Source organism: Gracilinanus agilis, chromosome 3 (assembly GCF_016433145.1).
Source record: "Gracilinanus agilis isolate LMUSP501 chromosome 3, AgileGrace, whole genome shotgun sequence".
NCBI classification, from domain to species: Eukaryota; Metazoa; Chordata; class Mammalia; order Didelphimorphia; family Didelphidae; genus Gracilinanus; species Gracilinanus agilis.
The window spans coordinates 489732906-489752651 of NC_058132.1; positions in this window are offsets into that span (position 1 = coordinate 489732906).

Below are 19746 nucleotides of genomic sequence, written 5' to 3' on the forward strand. Positions count from 1 at the left end.
TCCTCATGGTCCCATTTGTGTTGGTTTTTTCTGGCAAAGATACTGGGGTGGTTTGTCAATTCCTTCTCCAACTCATTTTACAGATGAGGAAACTCATGCCAGCAGGGTTAAGTGACTTGTCAAGGATCATCCAGGTAGTAAATATCTGCAGCCAAATTTGAACCCATGTCTTCCAGTCTCTAGGACTGGCTCTCCATCCACTGAACCACCTAGATGCCCCTACCTTGATGAATTTTTTTAAATAAGCTGATTTTAGTTCTCTTCCCTCCCCCCCCCCCCAAGTATTGCCTCATTAACCAGGGCCAGACACTGAACAAAGATTTTCCCTTTTACCGAAACCTTATTTATTCTTTCCGACAATTCTGTAGAGGGCTTTCCACCCCAATGCTCTTTGTTTTCAGGAGAAAATAAGAATAAGTAGTGAGCATGGGATCTTTGGCTCCCCCCCCCCCCAAGGAGGTTAAGAAACCCTGACCTTCAGGATGATTCTGTCTTCTCAGATTTTTAGAATTTCCCACACCCTGACCATCTGCCCGTGACTGTTCGTGTCAGGCTGTCCAGGTCTCCTGACATTTTAGGATTGTCATCGGTGTTATGATCAAAATAGATGCGGTGGTGGAGCAGGGGAAAAGCTTGGAGGGGAGCGCCCCCCCCCCATAAGGATTGATTCAAAACTTGCCCAGGGAGCCACCCTGTAAAGTGACTGAGAAGGATGCCGCTATTAGACACTGCCCGTTGCATTATTCCTTTCATTTTCCGAGGCACTCAAAAATTCCATGCCAGTTCCTTCAGCCAGCGCCTTTGATTTTTTTCCTGATAATTGGGGCATTGTTGGGGTCTTTCTCACCTCACCAGCGCACGGCCTCCAAGGGTCTTTTCCATTCTGCCTCTTCTTTCATTGTCGGTTGGCCTCTTGCCATCCTGCTAGAATCTTTTTCCTGAGCCTGAATGATTTTGGAGACTATGGAATATTTATGCCAGTCTCTTTGGTAAGATCTTACTGTTTCAGCCCAGTGCACTGTCTCATTTTATTCAACAGTTCAATCATCTGGGCCAGAGAAAAGACCACTTGCTTGCTTTTCATTCTATCAAACTGGGCAACAGTCAGAGTGAACTGACAAGTGCTGAAGTATGCTAATTTCCTAAGAAGCCTCAATTTGCACCCGTTAATGATCTGCAACATCTGGGATGAGGCAGGCATAGAGATTTGCAGAAATAAGCCCTAATGGTTGCTAATTTCCAGTGGCACCAACAAAGTAAGTCAGTCAGAATGGGGGGTAGGCAAGCAGCTCTAATTGTATGTACCGGAGTGGGCTGTTTTGCATAGAAGCAGGATGTTTTTGAATACAATTCTTGCTTAAAAGTGAGCTTAAAAAAAAAAAGATGGAGAAATGAATAACTTGGGATTTGGAATAATTTGCACAAAAATTCTATTTGCATAAAAGGCCCAATGTACCAGAACAAGGAGCCCTGGTCGTTATAGCTGAATAAATCATCCTAAGTGATGATCACGAAAATTTTAACTGCATAATTTTCTAACATTTCCATACCTCTTCTCTGTGAGACATTTTTTTTATCTGAAATTCTTACAGCTCCTCCAAAGGAAGGTGATAAATGCAAAAACTTAAGTTATTTTTCTCCCTGTCTTTAGAATTTGAATCCTTTCAAAAGGGACAGTGCTCCATCTCAAATTTAACCTATCTTGAAACTATAATAATGCATTTCCAAATAGAGAGGAATTAAACCCTCATGAATCACTGCTCAGAATAATTATTTTCCTGTTATAATCATAGCCTTTTTCTAAAACCCAGGGCGCATTGTTCTGATCTGTTTGCTTCCCTTGTAACCATCAGCTGGTTTCCAGTTACAAGGATCAGCCTGGAAGGAAATTAAGGCCTTTTTAAGCACTAATAAAAGACCATCTCCTCCGCAAGTACTGTTTGTATTGTGTTTATCATCATTTGGCTGGAAGAGACTCTAGGAAATGAAAAGGAGATTATTACCCAAGAATACATATTGTAAGGAGAAATAAAGATGTGCCTATCAATTGTGTCATATAACAAAAATTGCGAAGCACAGACACAAGATGTTTACTGATGCTCACTTGTTGGCTTATATATACTGGGAAAGAGAGAGAGAGAGCTCAAGAGGGAGACAAGGGAAGAGAATGTGTGTGGTTAGGTTTGGGACAGTTTGGCACTTTGTAGCATCCCTTGTTTATAACAACTAGGACCATTTATTACTAAATAAAAGCATTTCAATGCCTTCCCTCTGTTCTTTGTAGCTGTATAACCCTGGATGCTTAGATGTGGTGATTATGGAGGATCAGATGGATAACTGCCCACATTGATTTTTGATGAGTGAATACCATTATGTTGTACCCTGGCACTGCACTAAAGACAATTGCTTAAGAGCCCAAGATTAACTTACAATTAAAAAAAATATACTGGCTGGGCAAACTCTGGTGGAATCTTCAATCTGAAAGAGAGGGAGGTTTCCATTCCATTAAGTAGTGCTTAATGGACTGAGAGAAATTGTGCAGCAGGTCCAAATTTAAGGAGGATTTAAAGTATATAGCCTAATTACATATTAGCCTAGGGGTTTATTTATTCTCTTTGTACTCTTTTGTCCTTAACTCTTCTGAGTCTTACCCCTTTATGGGACAAGGTAACCAGCAGTACCATCATATTCAAGAGGCAGAAATACCAGAAAGTATTATCAGTGCCAATTGAGTTCTGAGTTCCCTAGATCTAGGGGGGTGAAGTTCTATTTGAAGTTCCATAGTTTTAAGTGGGTGAAATAGGCTTAAAATCCTCAGGAAATGTGTCTTCTCTCTTGCAGCTATTCCTTTTACTTTGTCGTATGTTCCATGGTTTTGACATGAATTCATATTGTAGGGAGAAATCAAGATATGCCTCTCAATTGTGTCATAGAACTGTTGATGTGGAATCTAGAAACCCCAAACTTGTGGCCTGGTGGAATCTGATGAACCCCAAGTTTTAGGACTAGCTTGTAAGTTGGAGACCACAAAGCTTAGACTTGTTCCTGTTCCCCTGAGAAGCCACCCTGAAGGGAATCTCAGGCTAGTAGTTTCCAACTGAATAATGGACCCTAAGGTAAATGCTAAATACCCTTTTGTCTTAGGTAGTCTTCCCCTTGGTATCTGAGACCCTTTCCCAGGAAGACACACCTGGGCCCGGACCATCCTTTAGTATTCTTGTAAGTAGCCCATTCCCTTACACCCTAGCCTCTGGCTAGGATTCCTTTCCCTGGCTGGATCTGTATAGTAATGTCAATCATCTTTCCCTGCCCTTGGATCTTCCCAAATAGTATATAGGTTCCCCAATTTCTTTTGTTCTTTGGAGTCCTCATCTAGTGCGGTGGCACTCCCAGGGACCAGGGACCAGAGCATCCTGAGTTCAATCCTTGGACTCTTGTAGGTGTGTAGTGCCCAGCTCTGTGTATGGCCCTATCCTTAATTAAAGAGTGGCTTTTCTGACTATTTAATACTTCTATGTTTTTCCAGTCAACATCACAAAAATTGGGAAGCATGTAGACACAAGATGCTTACTGATGCTCTCATGCTGGCTTGTGTATACTAGGAGAGAGAGCTCAAGATAGAGACAAGAGAAGAGAATGTGTGTTTTGTGGAACCCCCAAATTTACCTTTGTCCCTTGGGAACTTGCTTTGGAGAAGTACCAGACTGAACAATAAACCTTTTAAGTACTCAAAGATCTCAACCTAGACAGAATTAGTAGATATAATCACATTTTAAGTACCCTTTTGTTTTAGAAATTTCTCCCATTGTATCTAGGCTGGAATCTTCCTCCCCTTATCTCCATTGTAAGCCAATCAATTATCCTTCCTGTCCTTTACTTCCCAGAAGGTATATAAGACCCCAAGTTCTTCAGCTTATTGGAAAATCCCCTTTGGAGGTGCTTTTTCCAGAGACAATGTTCCCAGAGTCTCAGAGCTTGGCTCTTGTGCATGACTGTGTGTAGGGCCAATTAAAGCATTATCTTCTTTGTCCTGATTAAAGACTTGTTCTTTATAACTATTTTGGTGATTCTGTGTTTTCCAAAGTTGACAGTTTCTGGTTCTTAGCTTGGCAAATAGTAAATGATCCTCATCCTTGCTTGGTCTTTTGGGCAGGGGACCTCTGCTTTCTTTATAGTTTTCTCCCTCTTGCCATATGGATCAAATCTCAGAAAAAGACCATGGCTTAATTGGATCCCCTCTTTTGTATCTCTTAATTTGCATTACATTTATGTGTAATGTATAATAATATACATGTATATAATGTACATGTGTATGCATGTATGTATAACGTACGATATTTATATGTACAAATATATCAAGTATGTACTATCCACACACATTTCCCCCCATTAAAATGTAAGTTCTTTGAGGGTAGGACTATTTCAGTTTTGTCTGTGTGGTCCCAGAAGTTAGCACAATTCTTGGAGGTGCTTAATAAATGCTAGTGGATTAATTGAATAGGTTGGAGGCTTAGGTTAAAAATCTCAAGTTCTGATTCTCAGGTTCCAGTTCAAATCAAATTACTGAACACATTTTCTGACTTATTCCATTCTTATAACCCGGAATGGCTATTCTCTAAATCTATACAAATCTTACTAGTGCTTCAAGGCCCCAGAACCACTTATACCTGCACAAATGTCCAAACCACACTGATCTTTTTCTTCTCTCAACTTATATTTCATTTATGGCTTTATACTCCAGGGCTGTAGAGGAGTTAGCTGAAACAGAGCTAAGTGTAAAATTTTGAGCATGAGAATTTACGCCTCAGAAATCCTCAAAGGTTAAAAATCAGGACTTGACCTACTGTTTTGTTGATTATTTAGTCTTACAGAAGTGCTGGCAAAAATGTTAATAATCCAGATTAAATGTATTTACTTATTTTTTTTAAAAAACCCTTATCTTCTGTCTTAAAATCAATACTGGGTATTGGTTCCAAGGCAGAGGAGTGGTAAGGGCTAGGCCAGTGATTCCCAAAGTGGGCGCTACCGACCCCTGGTGGGTGCTGCAGTGATTGAGGGAGGCGGTGATGGCCACACGTGCATTTATCTTTCCTATTAATTGCTATTAAAATTAAAAAAAATAATTTCCAGGGGCCTAAGTAATATTTTTTTCTGAAAAGGGGGCAGTAGGCCAAAAAAGTTTAGGAACCACTTGGCTAGGCAATGGGGGTTAAGTGACTCATCCAGGGTCACAGAGCTAGGAAGTATCTGAGGTTATATTTGAATCTAGGACCTCCCATCTCTGGGCCTGGCTCTCAATCCACTGAGTCACCTAGCTGCACCACAGATCAAATTTAAAAGCATGTACTGCTATAATATATATAATATATAATATAATATAAATTAGCCTTCAATTTTCCCCATTGATGCTATCATGCTCTTTTGGAATTTGGAAATGAAAAGGAAATTATCACACAAGAATGCATATTGTAAGGAAAAATAAAGATGTGTCTATCAATGGGTCATATAACAAAAAATTGGAAAGTACAGATTCACTTATTGGCTTATATATATGAGAACAGAAGCTACTTGAAGGCAAGGTCTAATATATCTTATGTGCTGCCCACAGCACATGGTACAGTGCTGGCAATGCAATATGGTTACTAAGTCAATGCTTGCTGATTGATTGGGACACAACTTTTCTCTTTCTCTCCCTCCTTTTTTTTTGGGGGGGGGTGTGACCTAACCCCTTTATTTTATAGATAAGAAGTTGAGATCCAGAAGGAAAATGACCTGACCAAGATCACATAGATAGGGACCAAACTGGAATTCCCACGTAAATCTTCTGATCCCAAATCCCATATTTAATGATTTTCTTCCTCTTTTTCTTAAAAAAAATTTTTCCCAATTACATGTATTAATTATTTCCCACATGTTTTCTGAAGTTATAAGATCCAAATTATCTCCCTCCTCTCTCCTGAAGATGATAAGCAATTTAATCTGGGTTATACACATATTATCATGCAAAACATTTCCATATTGCTCATTGTTGTAAGAGATTACATGTATAAAACTCAAACCCTCAAATAAAAACCCAGAAAAACTAAAGTGAGAAATTGTATACATTGATCTGCATCCTGACTTTGAAAGTTCTTTCTCTGGAGGTAGACAGCATTCTTTGTCTTAAGTCCCTCAGAATTTGGGCACAATGGTTCCAATGCTAACTCTCCTTTTGAGTGAGCTCCTTTTGAAGGTATGATTAACCAAAGAGAAGACAGCTGTCTTTTACAATCTATAGCACTTAGAATAGTGGACTTGCTTACATTCTACTCCTCTCATCTTCTAATTGTCCTCTAGTTCACTTAATGGGTGAAGAGAATAATGGCCACCTTAAATTAAGGGCTGATGATCTTGTAGGTGTGGAAATTTCCTCCACATCATCTTCTGTCAATAATTTATAGTCTTAGGGAATTGCCTGACCCTGAGATACCAACTAGAGGTAATATTTGATTCCTGGTCTTCCCAACAATTAAGTCTAATACTCTCTCCACTAAAAGGCAACAAGATGGCACAGCAAATAACATCTTTGACCCAAGGCCTTCCCAATACCAAGTCTGGTATTCTATCTACCTATTCTATACTCCAGCTAATCCTAAAAGACTACTTGTTCCTATTGTTATACATCCTTCATTTTCAAAGGGAACCAATAACACCATGGAGGGACTTCTTGACTCTTGAATGAATTGGATTTGAGATAGAGTTGTACCAAGTCATCAGCTTCACTCTTTCTTCCAGAGTCATTGAAGTCCGGTGGCAAGGCTAAAGTCAAGAAAACTGACTGCTAGTGGTTCAGGATGAAGTGGAAGATCTTCCCCAAGCAGAATGGGCACATGAAAATTTGTTCTAATGCCCATGAAGGTGGCAGAAGCAAGTAGTGTGGAGTGCTTAGTCTGGTTAGGCACTGAAGAAGCCAAGGTCATCCACTTATGACTCTTGACTTGAATCCAGATAAATGTTAAAAATATTACTTTTAAAAGGAGTAAAAAGGTGATAATTCTGGAAAGTTCCCTCCCCCTCTCTCAAAATGAATAAAGAACATTTAGGCATGAAAGGATGAGATAGAGAAAGAAAAGGACACAACCAGCATGATTCCACACGTATATAAACTGGTAAAACACTGAAATTGTTTCCATCTGAGAGTCTGGGACAAAGAAATGCAAGAGTAGCATATAAAATTTTATTTATTAGGGTAAGTAACTTCAGTTTTAGTTTATTTAGTAGTTAAATAGAAACTATTCTTGATGAAGGAAGAAATTTTGGTCTTGATTCTAAAACAAGCCAATGGGAGACAAAAACTGAGTCGATCTGTCTGCTATAGATGTTGTAGAATTGATACGGCTTACTGTTTGAATAGCTTTGGTTATGCTCTCTGATTTGGGATTAGATTTTTTTTCCCTGGCCTGTCAATGCTTTTGGAAAATGTTAACATTTTAATTCAAACCCAGTTCGGGGTTTATTTACTATGTTTTTTCCTACCGTGTGGCAGTATTATAAAGAAGTGACCAACCTGGGGCTTATGAGTTACATACAGCTGCAGGGAAGTTAGTATGCTGTCAGATGAGAATGAGAGCAAAGCAAGAGCCAGGATATCAATTGAAACAAAGAAAAAGAGACTTGAGAATCAGGAATTTGTCAAATGTATTAGACCTAAGACATAAAACAAATCCAGCATTCTCTTTTTTCTCTTTCTTATTCAAGTCATCTTTAGTCTACATTCACCCACCTTGCACCTTTCTACCACCTTCCTATTCTCCACACCCCACCGAGGGAATTATGGCTTGGATTATGGACATAGTTGCTATGTGACTTTAACACAAGAAGAAAACTAACACTGAGTAATAAGAAAAATTTAGATAATGTATATTTCTCAACACTAAAGACTAGCTTTTGTTGTTGTTTAATTGTTTCAGTTGTATTTGACACTTCTTTGGGGTTTTCTTGGCAAAAATATAGGAGTGGTTTGTCATTTCCTTCTCTGGCTCATTTTATAGATGAGGAAACTGAGGCAAACAGGATTAAGTGACTTGTCCAGGGTCACATAGCTAGTGTCTTAAGTCAGATTTGACTTTCTTTCTGACTCCAGTCTTTCTGCCTCCAGGCTCAGCACTCTATCCACTTTAGCTGTCCCTAAATTCTAGCTAATACTCATTAAAAGGAAAGAACAATTAGTAAATTCACAGACCTCTCTTTCTCTTCAAACTCTAGCTTCCAGATAGATAGATAGATAGATAGATAGATAGATAGATAGATAGATAGATAGATAGATAGATAGATGGATGGATGGATGGATAGATGGACAGATGGATGGGTAGATATAGATATTCTTGAAAAGAATAAGGTGAGACTTCTCTTGAAGATAAGTAAAACTACAAAGAGTGTTCTTACATGCCAACTGGCTTTTCATTCATATCTGCATCCGTGTTCCTCTGCATCCCTAAGTAGTATTTCCTATTGCAAATTTATAAGAGTCTTAAGGCATTTAAATATGGGGCAGTAATGGCTATGTGCCATAAGGTCACTTTAAGCTACAACCTTGGCAGAAACTTTTGACCCTTTCTCTGTTCTAAAGCACACAAATCTGTGCCAAATAAAGGTAGTAATCACCCTTGCTGTGATAGGTCAAAAGGACCCTGACACAAATATTATTTCTTTTACTAAAGACTATCATTAAGTGAGAGGGCCATTTAAACAATTGACCTCAGGAAGAGTATCTAAATGGGAACATAATTCACAATATGCTAAATGTTCTTGCCATGCTGAGGATATTAACCAATGTTTAATCTTAAGAATGGTATTTTCCATTTTTAGGTGTGACCAACTTAGATGTGGTTATAACTCAAACTATGGTAAAATCTCACTGTTTTCAGTTGAAAACAAAAACAACCACAGAAAAAGTTCATTTGGAGTCAATTTCATTCGTTGCTTATGTATAGGTGGAATGATAAGAATCACTTAATTCCTACTCAAATAACATAAGAAACTGAATGGAAGTAGATGAATGTAATGCTCCTTGACAAGTTAGAGACAGGTTAAAAGAAAACTATGAGGACATTATTATTAAAATTGTGAATCTTTATAAGAATAGGCATTAGTAGAAAAAGGAATTCTTACTACTCTGTTTTTTCTGAGCAGTTTAGTTAGGAAAGTAAATAAAAAATGTTAACAATTATCAAAATATTTGGATGAAAAATTTAAAAATCAGTTCTCTATAGGAATCATGTAACTTTGGAAAAATACTTAAAAATAAAATAAAAATCAGTTCTCTCCATGGCAATTTGATAATTGAAAGAGGGAAATCAGAAAACCTTGGTTCTAATGAAAGTTCTGAACAGACCATCTAAATCTGTGGAGAAATTGGAGAGTGACTTATTAGATAATAACCTAATCAGATAGATTCACATCTGGTTGAATAGCCAAAATCAAAGAATAGTTATTTGAGAATAGTTCAATGCTAACATGACAGGAGATCTTCAGTGACATGTTCTAGGGATCTGTACTTGGCCCTGTGTTGTTTCCAATTTTTTTCAGTGGTTTGGATAAAGATATAGATGGCATGCACACCAAATGTATAGGTGACAAAACTGGAAAGGATAGCTAACAATACAATATAAGAGAATGGATCCTGATGGGCTAAAGCACTAGACTAAAACTACTGAGATGAAATTCAATAGGGATAAATGTAAAGTCTTGGACTCCAGTAAAAAAAAAAATCAATTTTGCAAGTATAACATGGAGAAGGTATGGTTAGATATTAGTCGTGTGGAAAGAGATCTATGAAGTTTAGCAGGCTCAGGTTTAGCTGCAAGTTCAATATGAGTTATTAGTGTGATGTGGAAGCCAAAAATGCTAATGCAGTCTTGGACCGCATTAAGGAAGACATAAGTTCCAGGAAAAAGGAAGCCAGAGTCCTACTGTACTCTGCCCTCAACCTTCATTTAGAGAGTATTGTGTTCAGTTCTGGGGACTCTGATTTACTAAAGACATTGAAAAACTAGAGAGCAACCAGAAAGGCGAAGGGCCTTGCATCCATGACATATGAAAATTAGTGGAAGAAACTATGCATATTCAACCAACCAAGAGAAAAGAAGACTGGGAAAAGCTGTCTGCAAGTATTTGAAGAACTATCACAGTGGTTGTGGCAGCTAGGTGGCGGAGTGAACAAAATGCCAGGCTTGCAGTCAGGAAGACTTTCCTGAGTTCAAATCTGGCCTCAGATGTTTACTAGTTTTGTGACTCCAGGAAAGTCACTTAACCCTATTTGCCTCAGCTTCCTCATCTATAAAATGAACTAGAGAAGGAAATGGCAAGTTGCTTTGCGAAGAAAATCCCAAATGGCGTTATGAAGAGTGAGACATAACTGAAAAGAGACTCAGCAACAACACTATCACCATGGTAGAAGGATTAAACTTGTTCTCTATATCTCCAGAAAGCCAAACTAAGAGCAAATTGGAAAGAGGCAAATTTAAGCTTCCTGAGAGAAAAACTTTCCTTACAATTAGAGCTGCTCAAATGTGGAATGACTTCCCTCAAGGGGTTGGGGTTCCTCCTCCTTGGAGGTCTTCAAACAAAAGCTGGGTAATCATTAGTTGTGAATGGGTTAAGCCAGATGATTATTAAAGTTCCTTCCACTTCTTCATTTCTGTTATTCTGTATTTCTATTATTTACTATCTGTGTGATTTTGGTCATTTTATTCTTTGAACCTCAGTATCCTGGTCTTTATTATTATTATTATTCACAACAGTAATTTTGTTATTTAGTTCTTTCAGTCATGTTTGACTCTTTGCTACCCCATTTGGGATTTTCTTGGCAAAGATACTAGAGTGGTTTGCCATTTCCTTCTCCAGCTAATTTTACAGATGAGGAAACTGAGACAAACAGGTTTGAGTGACTTGCCCAAAGATACACAGATAGTAAGTGTCTGAGACCAGATTTGAACTCAGGAAGATGAGTTTTCTTGACTAAAAGCCTGGCACTCTATCCCTTGAATCACCTAGCTGTCCACCATTTATATAGTGCTTTATGATTTTCAGAGTTGTATTCATATGTCATCTCATTTGAGTTATATGGTCTCTCAGGTCCCTTCCAGCTTGAAATCATAGGAAAATCTATTTCTATGGTCCTTTCCCTCAATTCTCAATTCAAGCTAGAAGGGATGATGGAAGCCATAAAGTCCAATCCCCTTATTTTACAGATGAAGGAATGGAAGACATGGGGCTTGTCTGAGGTCTCATAGGCAGTAAGTAGACGAGATGGAATTTGAACCCAGATCCTCTAATGAGAGAACCACTTTCCATTGCTTACATCAATAATTCTATGTTTTATTTTCATAACAAAGATCCAGATTTTGGAGCAAACCCAGATGTTTGACTGTGTAGACATCACTACTTAAGTTGAACACGCCTTCAATTCAAGATGCATGTGCTTTGAAGAAACCCAGGTTGAGAGTGCTTAGGGAGGTAAAGACATTTTTAAAACCTTAAAATAGGAGTTCTTAACAGTTTAACATCACAACCCTTTGGCAGTCCATGTTTTCTTGGAATATTTTATATACATAAAATAAAATACATAGGATTATGAAGGAAAGTAATTATATTAAAATTCAATTATCAAAAAAAAATTTTTAAGTTCATGGACTGCAGGTTAAGGACCCCAGCCTTAAAAGAACAAAACTTCTATAAATATATTTTGAGGAATTATGAGCAACGTGTTTTGAGCAGACAAATTGATTGATTTCAATTTTCCAATCAGTTTACATAGTCAGTTAGGTGCAGTTTCATGGAGGCTTCTTTTCTCCTTCTATTTTAATTTTTAAAGCTTTATGAAGGTGAAAGAAATGTTCAAATTGACTCCAATTGACCAGTTATGCATGTAAATGTCAAGTAAATTTTTAAAGGCTTTATTAAATTAACTCTAATATAATACATATATCCTCACACAATAGTGTCATGTAATGGAAAGACCGTCAGAGTAAGAGGTCACAGCATCACCAAATGCCAGGGTTGGAAGGCTCAGAGGTTGTCTACAGTACTGTCTGCGATGGGGAAAAAAATACAATCTCCAACTTATTTGTCAAGTGGAATGGAATGGGTTATGCAAGCATTTATTAAGCTCTATGTGCTAGATTGGGAATAGAAATGGGGAAATAAGCAGACAGGTAAGACTCAGAGCCTGGCAGGTAAAACCAACAGTAGGATCTCAAGGAGCAATGACATGTGTTAGAGCAGGTGACCCCTACCCGATGATGATTGGGAAGAGTATAGTGGACACAAGGGTGGGAGTAGAGTAGGGATGTGGAGTTACTTTAAGCCAAAGTAGGGATGAAAGAGCCAGCATTAAACCAAGAGTTGGGGTCCAACACATGGTGGAAACTGGACAACAAGGTTAGGAGCAAGAGAAAGGACAGCTCCCACAAGCTTCCTTCTTGTGTGGCTGTTGGTGCTTGTTCAGTATCTGTTGAAGGTGAATTCACTGTTTCCTGAGGCAATGTCTCCCTTTCAGCAAGGTCTCACTGTTGATTAGTTGGGTTTCCCCTACCCAAATTTCCCCCTTTGTGACTTGGACCTATTGCTTTCATTTTTTGTTGTTGTTTTATATATATTTTGTTTTATTTTTTTCCATGGTTACATGATTCATGTTCTTTCCCTCCCCTCTTCTTTCCTCCCTTCCATAGCCAATGTGTAAGTCCACTGGGTTTTACATGTGTCATTGATCAAGACCTAGTTCCATATTATTGATATTTGCACTAGGGTGATATCTTAGAGTCTACATCCTCAATCATATTCCCATCAACCCATGTGATCAAGCAGGTGTTTTTCTTCTGTGTTTCTACTCCCACAGTTCTTTCTCTGGATATGGATAGCTTCTTTCTCATAAGTCCCTCAGAAATGTCTTGGATCATTGCATCGCTGCTAGTAGACAAGTTAGATCTATTGCTCTTAGTTGTGTCTTCTAAGGTAATTAGAATCCCTCTTATTCCTATACCACATGACAACTTTTCTGTTACTTGCATTCTTGTCTTTATATCTATAAACTTTACAAAGTGCCTGACACAAAGTACATTCTTTCCCCTCTCTAACTCTTATCTTCTGTCTTAATATTGATTCTAAGACAGATGAGCAGCAAGAGCTGGGCAATTAGGATTAAGTGACTTGCCCAGGGTCACACAGCTAGGAAGTCTCTGAGGTCAAATTTGAACCCAAATCCTTCTGAATCCAGGCCTGGTGCTCTACCCACTGTGCTTTGTAGGTTCCCCTACAAAGTACATTATTAAGAAATGCTTATTGACTGATTCATTGGCTGACTGACTAAACACAGCTACCATCTCTACCTTATAAATCTCTTTCCAGCACAAATATCATTCATTCTTTCAGCCAATATTCATGTGGCATGAAACTCTTCACCAGTTTGGCTGTCCATTTCTGGATGCTCTCCAGATTGTTAGATGTTCTTCTATGTTAGGCTGCCCCTTATTAAAATAGTATACTTGAAACTGAACACAAAATGCCTGAAATGGTTTAATAAGGGCAGAGTACAATGGCTCTATCATCTCTTTATTCCTAGATATTACATATTTCTTAATTCAGTTTAAGATCCTTTCCTGTATGCTATGTCACAAAGCTTACTCACAAGTCCACTTGGCATGCTAAGATCTTTTTCTGGAAAAAAAAAATTATCTCTAGTCAGACTCACAAGATTCTGTATTTATGAAGTTGATTTTGTACCCTGACATCTTTTTCAGAAAAAAAAATACTCTCTAATCATACCTCCCCCATCTTCTACTTGTGAAGTTGATTTTTCCAGCCCAAGTATAAGACATGGCATCTGTCTCTCCATCTTTTTCTACAGGAACAAGCATGAGCGACTTTATTAAAATTTTGTTAAAATCTAGTTAAACTATAACTATAGCATGTTCCTGACCTCCAAGCTTAGTAATGTTATCAAGAAGGAAATAAGGTCAGTTTGGCAAGACCTGTTTTAGATTTTTTAAAAGTCTATAGATATCTTTTATTGTGATAGAACAATTTTCTAGGCCTAAAGATATTTCTCTCTTCCACTTCCCCCAATTGAACTCTCTTTTGTAATAAAGAAAAACTATTCAGCAAAAGATAACTGATTCAGTGACTGTTTCTGACAATGTATACAACAGTCTTTCCTAGTAGTTCCTGTCACTCTACTGAGAAGAAAGAGGCATGCTTCACTTTCTGTTCTCCTAGTTGATCATTGCTTTTTCTAGTCCTCCGAATTCAGCTTCCTTTTGCTGAATCATGGAATTTCAGAATTGGAAACAATGTCAGTGACCAGCTTGTGAATCCAAAAAGGAAAAAGAATGTCATCCGCAACACAATGAGGGCTATCCTTTCTTTGTTTAAGGACCTCCAAAGAAGGGGAATCCATCACCTCTATAGAATTCACTTTTGGTTTGTTCATTTCCCACCCCCCCCCCTTATAGCAAACCTAAATTTTTCTCTTTGCAACTTCCAAATCAAAGTTGAACTCACTGAACTAGACTATTGTGTGCCAATTCCTTTCCCTTCCTTTTATGAAAATTGGGACATTTGCCATTTTCTGATCCTGTAGAATATTCCCAGGTCTCTGTAGTCTTTCAATAATCACTGACAGTGGGTCAGTCATCACATCTGCCAGTGTTTTCAGCATCCAGTGAGGTAGTTCATCTTATTTAGGCAATTAACATTCCCTCCAGGACAGCTAAGTAACCTTTTATTGTTGCTTTATTACTGGGTATCAACTCACAGAACCTCAGAGTTGGAAAAGACCTCAGAATCATCTAATCCAAAGTAAATTAATTCAATAAATTTTCTAGATCTTCAGTTGTCATCATCCCATCCAAGCCAAGTATCTCATCTAATCTTTATCTCATCTTCCTCTTTTCCCCACTAAAGCTAAAAATTGTCCTTTTCTTCCCCAACTTTGACTCACTGTGAACATTTGCATCCTGGATCTTATTCCTTCCAGATTGTGCCATGTTTTATATCAATTTACTTCACTTGCTCTTGTGTTTAGTTCATTATTTTTTTAATCAAAATTGGTGAGTGAGTTCCCTATGCATCCACATTGATCTCTTTGATTAGCTCTCCTTTCTTCTTATTGGCATTTCTCTTTGTTCCTTTAGATTTTTATACTTAAAAGAATTTCCCATGCCATCTCTAATGGTTTCCCCAGAAGATTTTTATGGTATCCTGCTTGTCTTTCTTTCTATGGTATCCTACCTATCTTTCCTCTGAAGTCTTTTAAATTTCTCTCAAAATCTAGAGTACATTTCAGTCTATTCCTGACTTTTTTCTCTTCTACCACAAGCTCTAAGACAGAATCAATATATTCATTTAGTTTTAAGATATTGATCATTTCTACCCCTATCAACCTATTCTTCTTTTACTTGAAAGAATCAGATACAAGACTTCCCTGGATTCGTTCTTCCATTTTTTGAAGGGTGAAATTATCATTAGATTAAGTCAAGAAATGATTAGATGTTTTGATTTTTTAGGGAGAGATAAAGGGGGATAGGGAAGGTGGGAAGGGAGAAGAAAGGGAAAGAGTACTCCAAGCAGATTCCTGGATAATTGAAGTTGCCTTTTACTAATATGTCATGCCTTTATATCTGCTTTATGATGTCTACAACTCTTCATATCTTTACTCTTTCAATTGAGGCAATTTGTAATATACTTGAAATAATTATTGATTCTGGCTTTTAAAAAATGCGAAAGGTCCTGCTTGTATAAAAATATTTATAGGTATTCTTTTTTTGTGGTGGCAAAGAATTGAAAATTGAAGGGATGTTCACCAAATGGGGAAAGACTGAACAAACTGTGGTATATGATGGTGATAGAATACTATTGTGCTATAAGGAATGATGAACAGGATGATTTCAGAAAGAGCTAGAAAGACCTTCATGTACTGATGCAGAATGAAATAAGCAGAACCAGGAAAAGATTGTACACAGTAACAGCAATATTGTGGAATGATCAACTGTGATAGACTTAGCTATTATTGGCAATACAATGATTCAGTACAATTCTGAGGGATTTGTGACAAAGAATGCTATACACTTCCAGAGAAAGATGACTGGAGTCACAATGCAGATGAAAGCATATGATTTTTCAGTTGTTTATATGGGTCTATATTTGGGGGTTTTGGTTTTATAAGATTACTCATTTACAAAAATGAATACTATGGAAATATGTTTTACATGATAACACATATAAAACCCAGATTGAATCATCTGCCAGTACTGGAATGGGGAAGGGAAGGGAGGGAAGGAGATAAATTCAATCACATAACTCAGGAAAACTTGTGTGGAAATTTGTTATTACTTGTAATTGGTAAGAAAAAAGGAAGAAAGAGAAAGAAAAGATGAAAGAAAGAAAAAAGAAAAAATGAAAGAAAGAAAAATAAGGGAAGAGAGAAAGAAGAAAGAAGGGAGGGATGGAAGGAGGGAAGGAAGGAAGGAAGGAAAGAAGGAAGGAAGGAAGGAAGGAAAGAGAACAAAAGGAAGAAAGGAAAAGAAAGAAAAAGAAAAAAGAAAAGAAAAATGAAGAAAGAAAGAAAAATGAAAAAAAGAAAAAGAAAGAAAGGCAAAAAGAAAGAAAAAGAAAGATAGAAAAGAAAAGAAGGAAAGAATGTTATTTTTTTTAAAAAAGTAATTTAAAAAAATAAAGTATACCTTTTCTGGGTCTAGTGTAGAGGGTGATCTATAGATCCTTTCAATGTCTATATTGCCCTCTTGTTATAGAACTTCAGGGCAATTTTTTTTAAACATTTATTAATATTCATTTTTAACATGGTTACATGATTCATGCGGCTACTTTCCCCTTCACCCCCCTCTCTCCCCCCACCCATGGCCGACACACATTTCCACTGGTTGTAACATGTGTCCTTGTTCAGGGCCTATTTCCAAATTGTTGTTAGTTGCATTGGTGTGATAGTTTCGAGTCTACATCCCCAATCATGTCCGCCTCAACCCATGCATTCCAGCAATTGTTTATCTTCTATGTTTCCTCTCCTGCAGTTCTTCCTCTGAATGTGGGTAGCATTCTTTACCATAAATCCCTCAGAACTGTCTTGCATCATTGCATTGCTGCTGGTATAGAAGTCCATTGCATTCGATTTTACCACAGTATATCAGTCTCTGTGTATAGTGTTCTTCTGGCTCTGCTCCTTTCGCTCTGCATCAGTTCCTGGAGTTTCCAATTCACATGGAATTCCTCCAGTTTATTATTCCTTTTAGCACAATAATATTCCATCACCAGCATATACCACAATTTGTTCAACCATTCCCCAATTGAAGGACATACCCTCCTTTTCCAGTTTTTTGCCACCACAAAAAGCGCAGCTATAAATATTTTCGTACAAGTCTGTTTATCTATGATCTCTTTGGGGTACAAACCCAATAATGGTATGGCTGGATCAAAGGGCAGGCATTCTTTTATAACCCTTTGAGCATAGTTCCAAATTGCAGCCAGAATGGTTGGATCAGTTCACAACTCCACCAGCAATGCATTAATGTCCCAATTTTGCCACATCCCCTCCAGCATTCACTACTCTCCCCTTCTTTCATTTTAGCCAATCTGCTAGGTGTGAGGTGATACCTCAGAGTTGTTTTGATTTGCATTTCTCTAATTATTAGAGATTTAGAACACTTTCTCATGTGCTTATTGATATTTTTGATTTCTTTACCACTTCAGGGCAATTTTGCTGAATAATTTCCTTTAGTATGGAGTCCAAGTTTCTATTAATTTCTGCTTTTTCAGATAAACCAATGATTCTCAGATTGCCTCTTCTAGATCAGTTTTCTTGGTCTGTCACTTTCTCATTGAGATATTTCATATTTCCTTCTATTTTATCAGTCTTTTGACTTTGTTTTATTTGTTCTTGCTGTCTTGAGAGATCATTAGCTTCTAATTGCTCAATTCTAGCCTTTAGGGACTGATTTTCCTTTTCAATATGGTCATTTCTGGTGTTCAATTTGCTCATCAGTTCATTTGATTTCTGAGCCTCACTTTCCAATTGCAAAATTCTGCCTTTTAAACTCTTATTGTCTTGTCAGATCTCTTCCATCTTTCTCATCATCTCAGATTTGAACTCTTCAATAGCTTGTGACCAGTTTTCATTATTTTGGGAAGGTTTGGATATGATTACTTGTTTGTTCTCCTCTGCTGTTTGCTCTGTTTTCTGGATTTTCTCTGTGTAAAAGTTGTCGAGTATTATAGATTTCTTCTTGATGATCTTTCTCTTCTGGGGTTCCTGATTTTGGCTTGCCATTGTTGTTAGCCCAGCCCCTTCTCCACTTTATCCTCACACTCAGGGTCTGTCTGCGCTCTCTAGGCTTCTGAGGTCTCAGGTCTTGTTGTTCTCAGGGTCAAGCCTCCTGGTGGTCCCCCCAGTCTGACACTCTGCCTGAGGCTCCTTCAACAGTCTCAGGGCGCTGCTTCCACAGCTGTGCTCCCATCTGCACAGGGTCCCCACTAGAGGTCCAAGCCTGCACTAAAGATCCTTGTCCATGCCTAAGTCAGTGCTTTTACCCATGCCAGCGCTCAGGGTCTGTATTCAAAGTCCATGCGCGTTCTTTAGTCTCTTGGGATCCTAAGTCTTGCTGCTCTCAGTAACAGGCCCTGGAGCTGCCAATGATTTAATGGATGCCCCAAACCTGCTTTAACTCTTGTGTGCTGGCCTTGGCACTGTACGTGGTGTGGGGGGTAGGGGAGGGGGTTGCTCAGCTCGCGTTTTCTCAGTGAATGATTTTATGGATTCTGTCTTCTATGAACTTCTGGATATCTTAATTACTATTCTTTCTACATTATAGCTACTCTTTTTGGCAGAGGTTCTTAACGTTTTGGGGGGGTCATAGACTTCTTGGGATGTCTATGCACCCCTTTATATAATAATGTTTTCAAGTGTATACCTAGAATTTAAAAAGGCGCAAATTCTATTGAAATATTATCAAAATGCTACCAAAAAAGTAACCAAATTCATAGACTCCAAGTTTGAAACTCATGCTTTATGATACTTAGTTTGGAAGAGATTCATATCAAGTTTTCTTCCTTTCTCTTTCTTCTCTATTTAAAGCTCTTTTTCAGCAGGTTCACGAGTCTACAAACAAATTCCAGACCAAAATTCTAGTCCTGCTTCTGCTACTAATTTGTTATGTGACTTTGGTTACTTACAGCTTACATAGCTTCTTTGTTTCTCAATTTCCCAATGTGTAAAATGGAGCTAATGATTCTGGTATTATTTATGTCATCAATGATTATTGGGGAAAAACATAAAAGTGCTTTGAAAAGCACAATGCAATAAATATTATTATTTAGTATTTCTGATATCTTTGCTAGCTACACAGTGGTGCAGTATGGCTTAGATCAATATTATTTAGAAGGATTTGGCCATTTACCCAGTGTTGAACACTAAAGATATTCTAACTCTGATATTCCATGACTTTATTAAAGCACATTTTTTTTGATTGATCCCTATAGTATCCTATCCAGGCGTCACAAGGATGTTAATGGGGATTCTCCATAGTCTTTAAAAGTTGTCAAGGGTTACTTTCTAGCTTCTAGATTCATAGGCAGATTACTAACATTACATGCTACATAGGACTAGGAGATGGGTCTTCCAACATTTCCTCAAGAAAGAATAGGAGGAGGGGCAGCTGGGTAGCTCAGTGGATTGAGAGTCAGGCCTAGAGACGGGAGGTC